The sequence below is a fragment of the Mus musculus genome, chromosome 14, assembly GCF_000001635.26.
Source record: "Mus musculus strain C57BL/6J chromosome 14, GRCm38.p6 C57BL/6J".
Classification (NCBI taxonomy): Eukaryota; Metazoa; Chordata; class Mammalia; order Rodentia; family Muridae; genus Mus; species Mus musculus.
This window is the reverse complement of record NC_000080.6, coordinates 77241261-77254542: the sequence shown is the minus strand read 5'-3', so window position 1 is coordinate 77254542 and position 13282 is coordinate 77241261. Positions and strand designations below refer to the sequence as shown.

At 41.1% G+C, this 13282-nt stretch overlaps 1 protein-coding gene and 1 pseudogene across 35 annotated transcripts in view; one reads left to right on the top strand and one right to left on the bottom strand.

The window, feature by feature from the left end:
- Window positions 1–13282, bottom strand: part of Enox1 (ecto-NOX disulfide-thiol exchanger 1) — a 565516-nt gene that overhangs the window by 467221 nt on the left and 85013 nt on the right. The gene's annotated exons all lie outside the window — the stretch shown is intronic.
- Window positions 2216–2747, top strand: Gm10132 (predicted gene 10132; annotated as a pseudogene).

Sequence of the window (13282 nt, the reverse complement as noted above, 5' to 3'; positions counted from 1 at the left end):
GTGCCGCTCACAGTGGGCTAAGCATTATTATATCAATTAATAATAAAGATAATCCTCTCCCCAAAAAATAAAAATCCAAAGACCAGCCTATTGGGCAATATGTGATCAGACAATCCCTCAATTAGAAGCTCTAGGTTGTGTCAAATTGACAGTTAAAGCTAGCTAGAACAGTGATGTTGTTCTTAAATGAAATTCACCATTAGAATAAGCAGAGTACTTTCCAAAACAGAAGGAAAAAGCAAACGTTCAAAGTTTGAAGAGTAGAGCCGACTTTTCATTGTTCCTAAGACATGATTAATAACGATAATAACTAATAATGATGATGGTGGTAGTGATGATGATGATGATAATAATAATAATATGCCAGAAGCAGCAACTCATGCTCTCCAGATGCCTATAGGAAAAAAATGCTCTGTAAATGTAACAGGAGTTGAGATCCTGAGGGAACCAATTAGAATTAAGCTACTTCCAAAATTCTGTAAAAGAAAACAAGAAGCATAGACAAGAACTTGGCACTTGAAATGGCACTTTACATGTTCTGCTTTGGGCCCATGGAGAACTTTTCATGCAATGGCTTGTTGCCATGCTTATAAAATAAAGCCTGGGTTTTTCATAGAATAGAATTATTAGCTAGTAAAACAAACTTAATTTCAGAGGGAGAATGTGGGACATCAAATCAAATAGGTACCTCAGCCTTCGTCTTTGGAATTATGAGCAATAAATAAGCAAACAAGGCCAATGCCAGTGGCAGACATTTTGGGGGAGAGCTTCCTCTGACAACTGGCTGCTATGTAAACTCGGAAGTTCTTGTAGGTGTCTAGTCTTGGGAATGCTGTGCAAGGCCAGAAGACCTCTGAGTGCCACAAGTTTTACAATGGCCTTGGGATAATCTATAGCTGGGAAATCTGGGGTGGGAAGAAAGGGGGGAATCCAGAAGGGATGACTACCCTACTGTGTTTCCCAGGTGACAGAAGCAGGCCTGGGTAAAAAAGCTGTAGAAAGAGAGAGGCCCTGGAATCCCCTGACTACTAGGTCTCACCTGAGCTCACTACACTAATGGTGCTGACTATTTCTGAGTTCAGTTCAGCCCTTCCTAATTAGATGCAAAACCAGCAGTCAATGACAACAGACCTAGGGAAGAGTCTTTGGGATTACAAAATAGACCAACTTCAGTTGGTTTCCTGAGAGATCTCCCTTCATCCCAGGATAAAGTAGCAAATGGTAACTTCTTCAAAGATGATTGACTACACAGGGCTACTAGTCAAAGACAACCTCTTGCTTTTCTACAGAGTTGAACATTTTGACTGGTCTCATTTTTCACTTTCTATTAGAAAAGCATGTCAATGTCATGCTTCGAGCACAAAACCACATCAGTGAATACATGTGAGATTCCCACTCTGTGTCAATCATTGAACCCTGTCACCAAACACTGAAGACCAAGAGCTCTTCTTTTGTCTCTCCAGAGATGACCCTCAAGCCAATGCTGAAGACCCATATCTAGGCAGGAAACAACCTCACTTGGCAAAATCTGAATGACTGTATGGGGTGGGCACTTTAAATGTCACTTACTCCATTAAATTCTCACCAGGGACCATATTTCTCTCACCTGAACATGTCTATCTTTTTGTATCTTAAGTTCTAGTTATTGATGCAGCTGTCTTCTTGTGCCTGAAGTTCTCTGAGAAACGATGCTTTAATGACTGATAAGAGCAGTCAGGAAATGTAGGGTTCTTGACTCGTGTGCGTTTGATGACTGTATCTCTGTGACTGAGTGAATGAAAAATGAGGACATGGCTGCTTTCAGGTATGGGTAAGGAGAAGGTTTACTGTGGATATGAGCCGAAGGCATCTGGAAGGGCCCAAACTGAATCAGGCCAATAGAATGAGCTGGGCCATGGGGAGAGGAAAGTGCAGAGTGGGGAGAGAAGAGAGAGGAAAGAGGGGGGCTGAAAGAGGATCCACCAATCATGACTGAAGTTATACAGGGATCAGAGAATTTGGGCAAAGGGCAGTGAAGCTCAGAGTCTGGACAGGTTGAGGGTAGGGAGCAGGGTGAGAAGTGCTGAGAAGAGCCAGGACTCTAACAGGTATTGACAATGTTGAGAAAGACTGGCAAGAATCTGCTTTGGTATGTTAAATGGGCACCTCAAACGTTTGTCCTGGATTTCTTTGAGACTTAAAACTGAGGAAAAGATTTTATTTAAAAAAAAATGGGCTTTTCAGCCAAGATGGCGCCGAAAGCGAAGAAGGAAGCTCCTGCCCCTCCCAAAGCCGAAGCCAAAGCGAAGGCCTTGAAAGCTAAGAAGGCGGTGCTGAAAGGCGTCCACAGCCACAAAAAGAAGAAGATCCGAACGTCACCCACCTTCCGGCGGCCCAAGACCCTGCGGCTCCGGAGGCAGCCAAAATATCCTCGGAAGAGTGCGCCCAGGAGAAACAAGCTTGACCACTATGCTATCATCAAATTCCCACTGACTACGGAGTCAGCCATGAAGAAAATAGAGGACAACAACACTCTTGTGTTCATTGTGGATGTCAAGGCCAATAAGCATCAGATCAAACAGGCTGTCAAGAAACTCTATGACATCGATGTGGCCAAAGTCAATACCCTGATAAGGCCCGACGGAGAGAAGAAGGCGTATGTTCGCTTGGCTCCTGATTATGATGCCCTAGATGTTGCCAACAAGATTGGGATCATCTAAACTGAGTCCAGATGGCTAATTCTAAATATATACTTTTTTCACCATAAAAAAAAAAAAAATGGATTCCCAGGAAGCCCCCTCTCATACATATATCTACTATGTAGCACATCCTGATGACCTTCTGAGTAGTCATGCATGGTGAGCAAAATGGCCTTTAAATCAGCATCCTCGGTCCCACTAGCACTGCTAATCCACTCTAGTGGTAGCAATCATTGGGAGATAATAATTATATCTGTGATCGAGGCCCTGGACCTCTTTGGAGGACGGCCACCCTACAGAGAGCAGGCAGTCTTTAGAAGCAACTGAAGTCCCAGGTTTGCATCCAGCACACCAAATGATATGACCTCCTCAGAGAGAAAGGATTAAGAGCTAAACAAGTCAATACTCCTCCATACACTGCAGCTCCATTCAGTCAGTCACAGTGGGTTGGGGGGAAACGATGTGCTTTTTGCCTAATTACAATGCATACGTTGAACACAGCACAACAACAAAAATTCATGATCACAGTTAAATGACACATATATAAGTATTTGAGCTTTGAAATAGTTTTCAAAGAACAACATCCAGGATGTCTCTTTACAGCATTTTAGAAATGACTATTCTTTAAGCACATCTCTCCTTTTCAGCCTCATTGTGTAAATCATGTTGCTCTTCTCCAATTTCCCAGAATCCCCAAGGTCATTTTCTCCAGTGTTTGCTTTAAACAGGACTTGGTGCCAAGGAGCCTGCCTCAAATTTCAAGTTCACTCAGATGACATTTCCCACACTGTGTCTCTGCATATTTCCTGATGTCCAGATCTAGTCAATCTGCATTTTTTTTTTTTTTTGCAAGAAGTTTGACTTCCTGGTAATTGCAAATCACCTCCTCTTCCACAGTTCCCCTTTCCCCTGGGTAGGTGGACTGCCAGGAAGGCAGAGGAAGGGAGCAGCTTTGTGATGCTAATGAGGTCTCCCAGCAGGACACAGTCAGAACTAAGAGCTAAGTGTGGGCTCTCTGGGGGACCCAGGTGAGCCAATGTCACATGGCCGAGAGTCATTTGGACACTTGCTGCTACCCCCTGGAGGAAGGCATTCTAGATCCAGAGCAGCAATCTGCTAATGGCTTACATAATGGCGAAGTGAGTCACTCTACCTGTGAGCTGGGACTCTATGGAAGACTTTAATTCAAAAGGAAATTCTGGAAGAAAAGCATTAGGTGATGGCAGATGTATATCTACTAAGGTGCTGGTGGTTGGGTGCATGTTAACACATTGTGGACATCTATAACGCTAGCTGTTTCCAGCTGACTTTAAGATTCTGTACTACACTCTGAGCTCAGCCATGGTTGCCTCCAGGACCCTTGAAGAGGGAGAGAGATGTTTTTCAAACATTGGCCTGGACTATCACCTATCAGATAGGCCCTGCTCAAGAGTCAAGATGGTTGTCCCAATCCTTTAGAAAATCCACATACACATGTACACACACACACACACACACACACTAAATGGTATATATACTTTTAAATCTCCAATTATAAAATGAGCATGGTGGCTCACCACTGAAATCCCAGGATTATATAAACTCACGGTTAATCTGAGCTATACAATGAATTTCCATACAGGCTGGCTACAGAGCAAAGCCCTGTCTTACACACACACACACACACACAAAACAATAACAACCTTAGTTACAAATGAAGTCTCAGCCAACATAAACTAAGAAACAAACCAACTAAGCCTCTAAGAAAGGTAGATCTCTACTTTTCTTAGTGTGGGTCTCTAGTATATTCTTTTGTAGTTTTGTTCCTTTGTGATTGGAATGACAAAGAAAAAATTACCTTCTAATCGGGGAAGGAATCAAGGCAAGGCTTAGTGATTCAAGCTTTGTAACAAAAGATAGCCCTAGAAGGTCTTGAAATATTTCAGAACTTTATTTGCACTAGCTCGCTTCATCCCAAAGATAGCCTTTGAGATAAACAGCCTGAATGGAAAGTATCCCTGACAGCTCATGTTTTGAGAACCTGACTGGAAGCTTTGTGGAGAGGTTGTGGAGCCTTTGAGATATGGTGCCTAGCTGGCACACTTCAGCCATTAGAGACATAGCTTTGAGAGTCCCACCCACCTGTAATTGCAATCCTGAGTGCCCTGCTTCCTAACCCAGCAAGAGGTGCCTAGAATGCATTCCAGGTTCCTGCACCGTGGATAGAATTCACTAGTCACCATTCTCATTCCACCATGACTGTTTCCTGTGGAAATGTGAGCCCAAACAAACAGCTCTGCTAAGCCCTGCCATCCCGAGGACCAGAAGAGTGACTAATGTAAGAGTTGATTAGTTTTTACATGAGAAAATCAAAGCTTAGTGAACTTAAGTTGTTCACTCCAGCTTCTCCAGGTAAATGGCAGAGATGGGATATAAAAGCAAACTACCAATTATTTCAGCTTATCAGTATCCAGAGACATTTTCAACCAGGATTAGGCTACTTCCAAGAAATTTAAATGGAGGACGACAGAGGTGAAAGACCAAAGAAGTGGGAGCTGTGGAATGGCTCTGAGGATAAAGAGCTTGTAATGCAAGTGGGGCGATCCGAGTTTAGTTCCCAGAATCCACTTAAAAAGCCAGATGGGTAGAGTGGCTCATTTATAATTGCAGCATTCAAGAGGCAGAAACAGGAGACCTCTGGGGCAAGCTGGCTCCAGAGACCTGCAAGCTCAGGTTACAGTGAGATACACTCTGGCTTCCACATGCACGTCTATAAGTGCACATCCACCCATACACATGTGAACACAATCACAAAGGCATGTGCCTGCCCTCACTCGCGCGCGCACACACACACACACACACACAGACACAGAGAGATGAATAGAAAAAAAAAGAAATAGAAGTTTAAAACAGGACATATGTCTCTAGATCTGTTATTTTGCTTTGTGAGTTAAAGAAGGCTCTCATGCTGAACCATATAAACGTTTGGGGTTAGTCCTCAGCCATGTGACTCTTCTGATTAACAAAGTTCCACTATAGACGTGTGCCACGCTCATGTGGCACCATGCTTATTCAAATGGGATTCATCTCCATTTTGTTATTTCCAAGGGTCCATGCCCAGGAACTGAGTTCTCTTGTGTGTCTCCTGGGAAGTTTGGGGAGGAGGGGTGACATCCTGGGAACAATGTCTGTCTTCTCTCTTATGACTCATCCAAGAATGTCTAAGAAATTCTGCTGCTTCTGGCCCAAAGCAATGAGTTACTCCATCTGCCAAAGCAGAGTCATATGGAAAAACAACATACCAGCTATGAGAAATTATTTAGCCAAAACAGACGCACAGCGGGGTTAACCTTTACCCATCTCCCGTGCTCGTCACAAAAACATGTGCGTACATTTCCATTTTCATCTTGCCAGAAGCAGGTGAGGGCAGAATTTGCTTCCTCCTGTGTGCTCCCAGACTACTTTGTACAAATTGCTAATTACAGTGCTTACTATATTGTCCTATAATTAGATTTTAGGTGTCTGCTTCCCAACTAATATAATCGCTCCTTTCCCCCTGCACATTTCTATTCCAAGCATCTGGATCACGCCTAACAAATATTTGTTAAACAAACAAACGAAAGACTGCATGGAAGCGTGAGTAAAGACTCTCTTTATTGCAAAAAAGGGGTCTTTTTCCTCTGTGCTTTATGACTGGAAATGGTTTTTGACATCGCTAGACTTGGGAAGGATCACTGTTTGTCTGGAAGATTAGGTATTCGGGATGTTTGGGTACTTAATGGGTAAGTTTCATGGATGGTTACACCTATACACATACATATCTACATCTATATATCTTACACTTTCCTTTGCTTCTTATTTTATACATCTCATTTACCCATCAAGTTCACTTGATTTATGACTTGTCTTCCTTAGATTTAAGTACTTTAAATAATGGGATTTACTTTAACAAGAGTTGGCAAATGGGGCTGGAAATGTAACTAGCCATGCCCTCCACAGTAATGCCCATGACCTGTGGTGTTTCAAGTATGATGGATACTAAAGACCTGGAAAGACCCCATGGAAGTTATGGTTGGCAGGAAGGGAGAACAAGAGAGAGGCAAATAATAAGATAAATGAAGAATAGTGGCTACAGTAAACCAGGAAGAAGGGCACAGAGGAAGGCGACAATCTGAACAGAGGGAGGGAGGGGCAGTTATAGTTTTCACGGATTTTCAGAGAGGCACGAAGCATTTGGTTTGTACATAAAGATATGTGGTATTGGGTGTTCTATAATTATGGTAACAAGAAGACTCAAAGTTTTCCTTGGGGCAGGATTATTTTGGCCACCAAATTGAGAGTGGATTGCAAGACTGTGGGACCAGATCCACTGGGGGCCAAGTAGGGCACCATCTCCACACTCCAAATGGGGTATTAAAGGTAAGACTGGCTAGCAACTAACTAGATAAAGGTTTGGGAAACACTCTCTAAGTACGACCAGATAAGAAGTGGTTAAGCCTTGTCAGCATATGATTTCTACAACTATTACTTGGATTTTCTGTTGTTAATTAGAAAGAGGACATTTAAAAAGAAAAAACAGAAATGAAAGACTTCTGTTCCAAAAAAAAAAAAAAAAAAAAAAAAAGCCAAGAGGATGTTTTTGTTCCAGGGCTGACACATGCCAACTTCTAGTCTCAATGAAGGATGTGGGAACCAGAATAGCAACGCACAGCTCCCAGTCTGGAGTCTGGACATCTGGATAGCCACAGCTACCACTTACAACAGCCAGTGGAGGAAGGAGGCTCTGTCAGCTCAGAGACACTCCAGTTCAAGACACGTGAAGAGCATCACTCAAGACCCGTTGCATGAACAGACATTTCAATCTTGCTTTCAGAGAAAAAGAACAAGGCTCTAGGTAAATTGGAGTAGTCATAAGGGAATAAGTTTGTCTTCTATTGTTATAATAAAACACCATAATCAAAAGCAAACTTAGGTAGGAAAGGGTTTATCTGAATTACAAGTCTTTCCTGATCATAGCCTATCATGAAAGGCAGTCAGTGCAGGAACTCAAGGTAGGAATCTGGAGGCAGGAACTGAACCAGAGGCTGTAGAGGAGTGGTGCTTACTGGCTGCTTCTACACGGCATGCTCAGCCTGCTTTCTTATAACAGACCAGAACCACCTGACTAGGGGTACCATGGCCCACAGTGGGCTGAGCCCCCAAATCAAACATTAACCAAGAATTCCTCTCAAAAATTTGTCCCAAAAATTTGTCTTGCACTGCAATCTGATACAGGCATTGTCTCAGCTGAGGTTTCTTTTTCAGAGGACCCTAACCTATGTCAAGTTTTAAAAGAAATTAGCCAGCGCAGTAGTTTGTTATATTAACAAATCAGCAAGACTCTATATCTTTAGTAATGCTTCTAAATCTATTCCTACATAGTTATTCAAAGAATTCAGATAAGGAAACGTTGAACAATTGTTTCAGGTGCTTGTTAAATAATAGCATCCATTCCAAAAAAAAGGAAGAAAGTGAGCCAGAAGCAGTTGAAGCAGTTGTAGAAGATTTTCACAAAGAGCTTTTATACACATGGCCACACCCCATTGCAGGGGAGCTAGGAAACAGTAGTGTTAGCTGTGCTTCTGAAATAAAGAGCCGAGTACATCTGGGTGGACAGCTGGTAGTGCTTAGAATACGAGTAAAGAATTATATTATGAATAAATGTGATGGTTTGAATGAGAATGGTTCTCATAGGCTATAGGTTTGAATACTTGGTCTCCAGCTAGTGGAATTGTTTGGGAAGGACTAGGAGGTGTGGCCTTATTGAGGATGTGTGTCCCTGGAGGTAGGCTTTAAGCTTTCAAAGCCACTCCCAAATTCTTTCTGCCTCATGCTGAGTTTCTCAGCTGCTCCAACTGCCAAGCTCTTGTTTTGCCATCATAGACTCTAAACCTTTGAAATCATAAGCCCAAATTAAACACTTTCTTTGTCTTGGTTACAGTGTTTTCTCACAGCACTGGAAAAGTAACTAAGACAAGGAATAAAATACTCAGATGACAATGAAGAATTCAAGAGACCAAGCTCATGAGACCCAGTTTCAAACTTGAAAGTTGAAAAATAAACGGAGATTAAAAAGAGGATGCAGAAAATCAGAATAATAATTAGAATAATACCTGGAGGTTGTCCAAGATGCTTAGTGGGCAAATGTAGGAATGAGTACAAATTTAATCATTAAGCATCTAATCTTTCTCTGACAAGTTAACACATGTTGGGTACTTCCAATATTTGGATGAAAAATAAGACAAATTTCATTTAAGAGAAAATGGCAGAATCAGCTTCTCCAAAAAGCAGCTTTTCATTCTCAAGCAAATGGAGTGCTTCGGGGCTATGTATCATTTATTGTCTATAAATCAACCTACAGAGATAGTATATATATATACTGCATCAAAATTCTATATGACCTTACAGACATAAACATATTAACTTGATGGTAAATGTGGGCCGTCCCTGAACACACATGACTCAGGACTTACAGAATTATGCAATTTTGTTTTGCTTCCATTCTTATGTGGCTCCCCATGCTCTCTTCTTTTCTCAGCCTTTGCCTCTACCTTTTAACCTAAACCTATTTACAGTGACAAGTCTGAAGAAAAGATGCTCGTTCCTATGGCATTTCAAACCCTACTCCATGTTTTCAAATTAGATATGAGTCTGTAGCCCGGGGTGATGTATAAGGGCATCCATGATCTCCTTTTGGCTCTTATACACAGCAGGCCTCAGCTAGAAAGATAAGAACCCATGGTCTCCTTGGCACATCAGACCATCAAACATGAGAGTAACATACATCACTCCACCTCTGCGCTCTCTCTCTCTCTCTCTCTCTCTCTCTCTCTCTCTCTCTCTCTCTTTCTCTCTCTGTCTCTCTTGAGGGCACCAGGATTTTGAGGTACAAAGTTGATTCTGAGAATTCTACATCAGGAATATTCATTTTGGCAGAATAATAGTCAGTCTTGCGTATAAATAAGACTGAAAAAAAAGGCAAGCAGATATTTAAAAAAAAAAAAAAAGAATCAGTCCAAGAGGTACACAGATTTTAAGGAGAATAAAATGGATAAACTGTTGCCAAACTTAAACTATTAATGTATAAAATCTGACCATGTGTGTATTGATAAGCTTGACTTCAAACAACCAAGAAATTCAATAAATATAAATTGAAGAGGGTGTCGATACTGCCCACACTTCCTCTCTAGATGATACTCAGTCAGCAATTCAGTAGCACAAGTCACACATGCTGGATTATTCGTTTCCTCCTCTCCAGGTCATAACTCATATCGGGTATGGATTTAACAACTGGAGATGGTGTCTCAGCAAAATTAACTCTTCAATCTATTTAATATGTACAACCAAAGAGAACCTTTGGAAAGTTACATTTGTGCCTTGGCTTCTGAAATGAGATTTTTCCATCAGCTCCATCCAAGAACTATTTCTTATTACACCTTTTACAGGGTTTTCATTACTCAAAGTCTGCAAGCTTCAAATCTCATCTGCAAAGTACATCAGGAAACCTGTTGATGATACAGATAATGTATGGAACAAGAAAACCATAGCTTTTTTCCCCTCCGATGGTTAAATAATTTGAGGAACAATCTGGAATTTGTCAGCTAGTGTTTTACAGGGCAGGAGTTGGACAAGGTGCTGTGTATACTGCCTGGGGATTTGGTCAAGTGAACGAATGAGTGTGGTACTCTCTATTTGAACATTAAATCTAATGCCTTGATTGGCACCTGGGCTGAAAACTCATCAACTTTGTTTAGTCATGTCTTTCATAGCTGCCATTCCTCTGAAGTGCAGGAGTCAAGCTGACTGTGGATTGCTCTTCACAAGACATTTCCATCTCCTGTCTAGGGAACTGAAGACATTAACCATTTTGCTGTCCCCTCTGTGTTGTTCATCAGTCTTTATAAATGATCACCAGGCATCTCTCATCTGCTGCTGTTCTTTTGTTACTCCTGTCTTAGTTCAGGTCCCTATAATGTTCTAGAAACTTCTAGTCATTAGAATCCATCAAGTAGGTCATTCTTCTAAAATCCTTCCAATTCATCAACGGAAAAACCCAAGTCTTATCTTTATCACAAATCAGGTAGGGTCTCACATGTGTTTAAAACACACAATACTGTCTCAGACTAAATCTACATTAATTATGTAACAGGAGGAACCCTTCAAAGACCATACAAGTAAACTCAGTGCAACTTTTTGTTGTGCCTCAAATTATGGCAAAACACACACACACACACACACACACACACACACACACACACGACAGCTCTTATTTCTAAGATTTTGTAGTTTACACTTTCTCATCAGCTACCCCCACCACATACTCTCTGTCTCTCTCTCTCTCTGTCTCTCTCTCACTCTCTCTCTCTTTTGGGGGGTGGGGTCTTTTTATGCATGATTTATTTTATTTCTCACAAGACTTTCAAACTCCATCTATATTGCATCAAATAACTTTTTTTTTTTTTGCAAAAAAGTCTCATCTGAGAAAGAAACATATTCTGTGTCTAATAGCACTCTGATTTTTGCAACAGTAGGGAAAGGAAAATGATTTCTACAACAGACATTTCCACGTGATGGCTATGGAGATGAGTTCACCACCAGACGTTACAGTGTATGTGCCTGTTTTGTTCAATACATGTTTCTATCTGAATATTGGTATTTTTCTTCTACCCAGTCTTCTTTTTCTCGCCAAGAGTTCATTCATAGTTACCTCCTGGAGGCAGCCTTACTCTCAAGACTCTCCACACTTTGAGTAGTTACTCAAAGTAACTACTTACGAGCCAATGCTAATATTTCTGTTTGGTAATCTATCTTTGTACCAGCCAATGCTAATAATATTTCTGTTTATCTATCTTTGTATCTCTCAATAAGCTGATGGTGATAGCAAGCTATGGAATGAAATAGAGGAAGCAGGATTAGATCCAAGGACCCATGGGAACTTTGTATATGATAAAAGTGGAGAAACTGTAGATTAAAATGATAGTGTTAGGATAAAAATATAGAAATGAATTAATGGTCCTTACTGCCTATGTCTCCCTCAAATTTATTCCAAATGGTTAAATAATCACAGAACTGAAATAAAATTTCAGGGGCAATTTCTATAATCTTGGGGTAACAAGATTTTTCCCATGGATGATTTTTCAGTCCAATGCTAAATTGATACATTTGATTACGTATCTCTTCAGTGGAGGGAATGCTCTAAGTCCAAGTGAAAAGACAGTAATCAATAAGAGAATGCATACTTGGCACATTGCCTAGTACCTAATTCATTTTGAGTTAACTGATGGAGGGCTAATCCCACTAATATGTAAAGACTCCTGCGAAATTCCAAAACCTGCTGCTGCTGTGAAAGACAAACCAAATGACAAGGGAAGCACACAAAGGCCCCCAAATTGACCCAAAGTGTTTAAACTTCAAAATAAAATAAATTCGCATTTTCAATGATCATTACACAGGGAAATAAGGGGAGGTGGGAAGTCCTGGGGAGTTAAAGAAGGTAAGGTGAGGTGAGCACTGCTAACCCCACAGGTAAGAAAGTGGACTGAAAAATCTCACAGAAAGAGTTTACCACGACTAAGAATTGTCATCCTAATTCAGCCTAGTAAACAACTTAAATCAACAGGGAGCCAATAAATCATAGCAATAAATTATAGCAGCCCTTCGACCAGTAAGCCTAGTCATGCTATTTCATAGTAATATGATATACCCATAATCAGTGATGCACATTACAATTTTTTCAAATTTTGGGTTAAAATAATATAGTTCTACTTTAAAATAAGTATGTTTCTATGCTCTGAAGAATAAGAAAACCAAGGCAAAAACTCTTAGGAGGATATTTAGCAAAATGTGTATTATTATCTCTAAGAAGTAGGAATGAGAATTCTTTCTTCAAACCTTTCTTTCCCCACACACTTGAAGTTGTATGATTGTTTTTACAAAGGGCATGTATCTTAGTTTGGGTTTTCATTGCTGTGAAGAGACAATATGACCAAGGCAACTCTTATAAAGGTCAGCATTTAATTGGGGCTGGCTTCCAGGTTCTGAGGTTCAGTCCATTCTCATCATGGCAGGAAGCATGGCAGTCAGCAGGCAGGCATGGAGCTGGAGGAGCTGTGAGATCTACATCTTATTCTGAAGGCAAACAGAACACTGGCTTCCAGGCAGCTAGGCAGAGGGTCTCAAAGCCCACCCCTATAGTGATACACTTTCTCCAACAAGGCCACACCTCCTAACAGTGCCACTTGCTGGGCCAGCCATAGTCAAACAACCACAGCATGTATGTACTTACAAAGTGCCTTGATTATAGGACAGGAGTCCTATGAGATCACAGATGACCTCACTCGGCTTTTTACCAGTTATCTGGTTATAGGTCACTACAAAAAAAAAAAAAAAAACATGTTGCGACAGTCTTTCTCTCCCAACATACCCTGTATCACCTTGAGCAAGTAATGTCAGGAAGGAAAGATGGTCAGAGGGACTTACAGCCTCCTATAGCTGTAATAGTTTTATTATTCCTGAGCCCTGAGCCCCACCCCTATAAAGGATCCCAGCAAACATGTTCCTCCGGCAGACTGCTCAATTTCCCACAG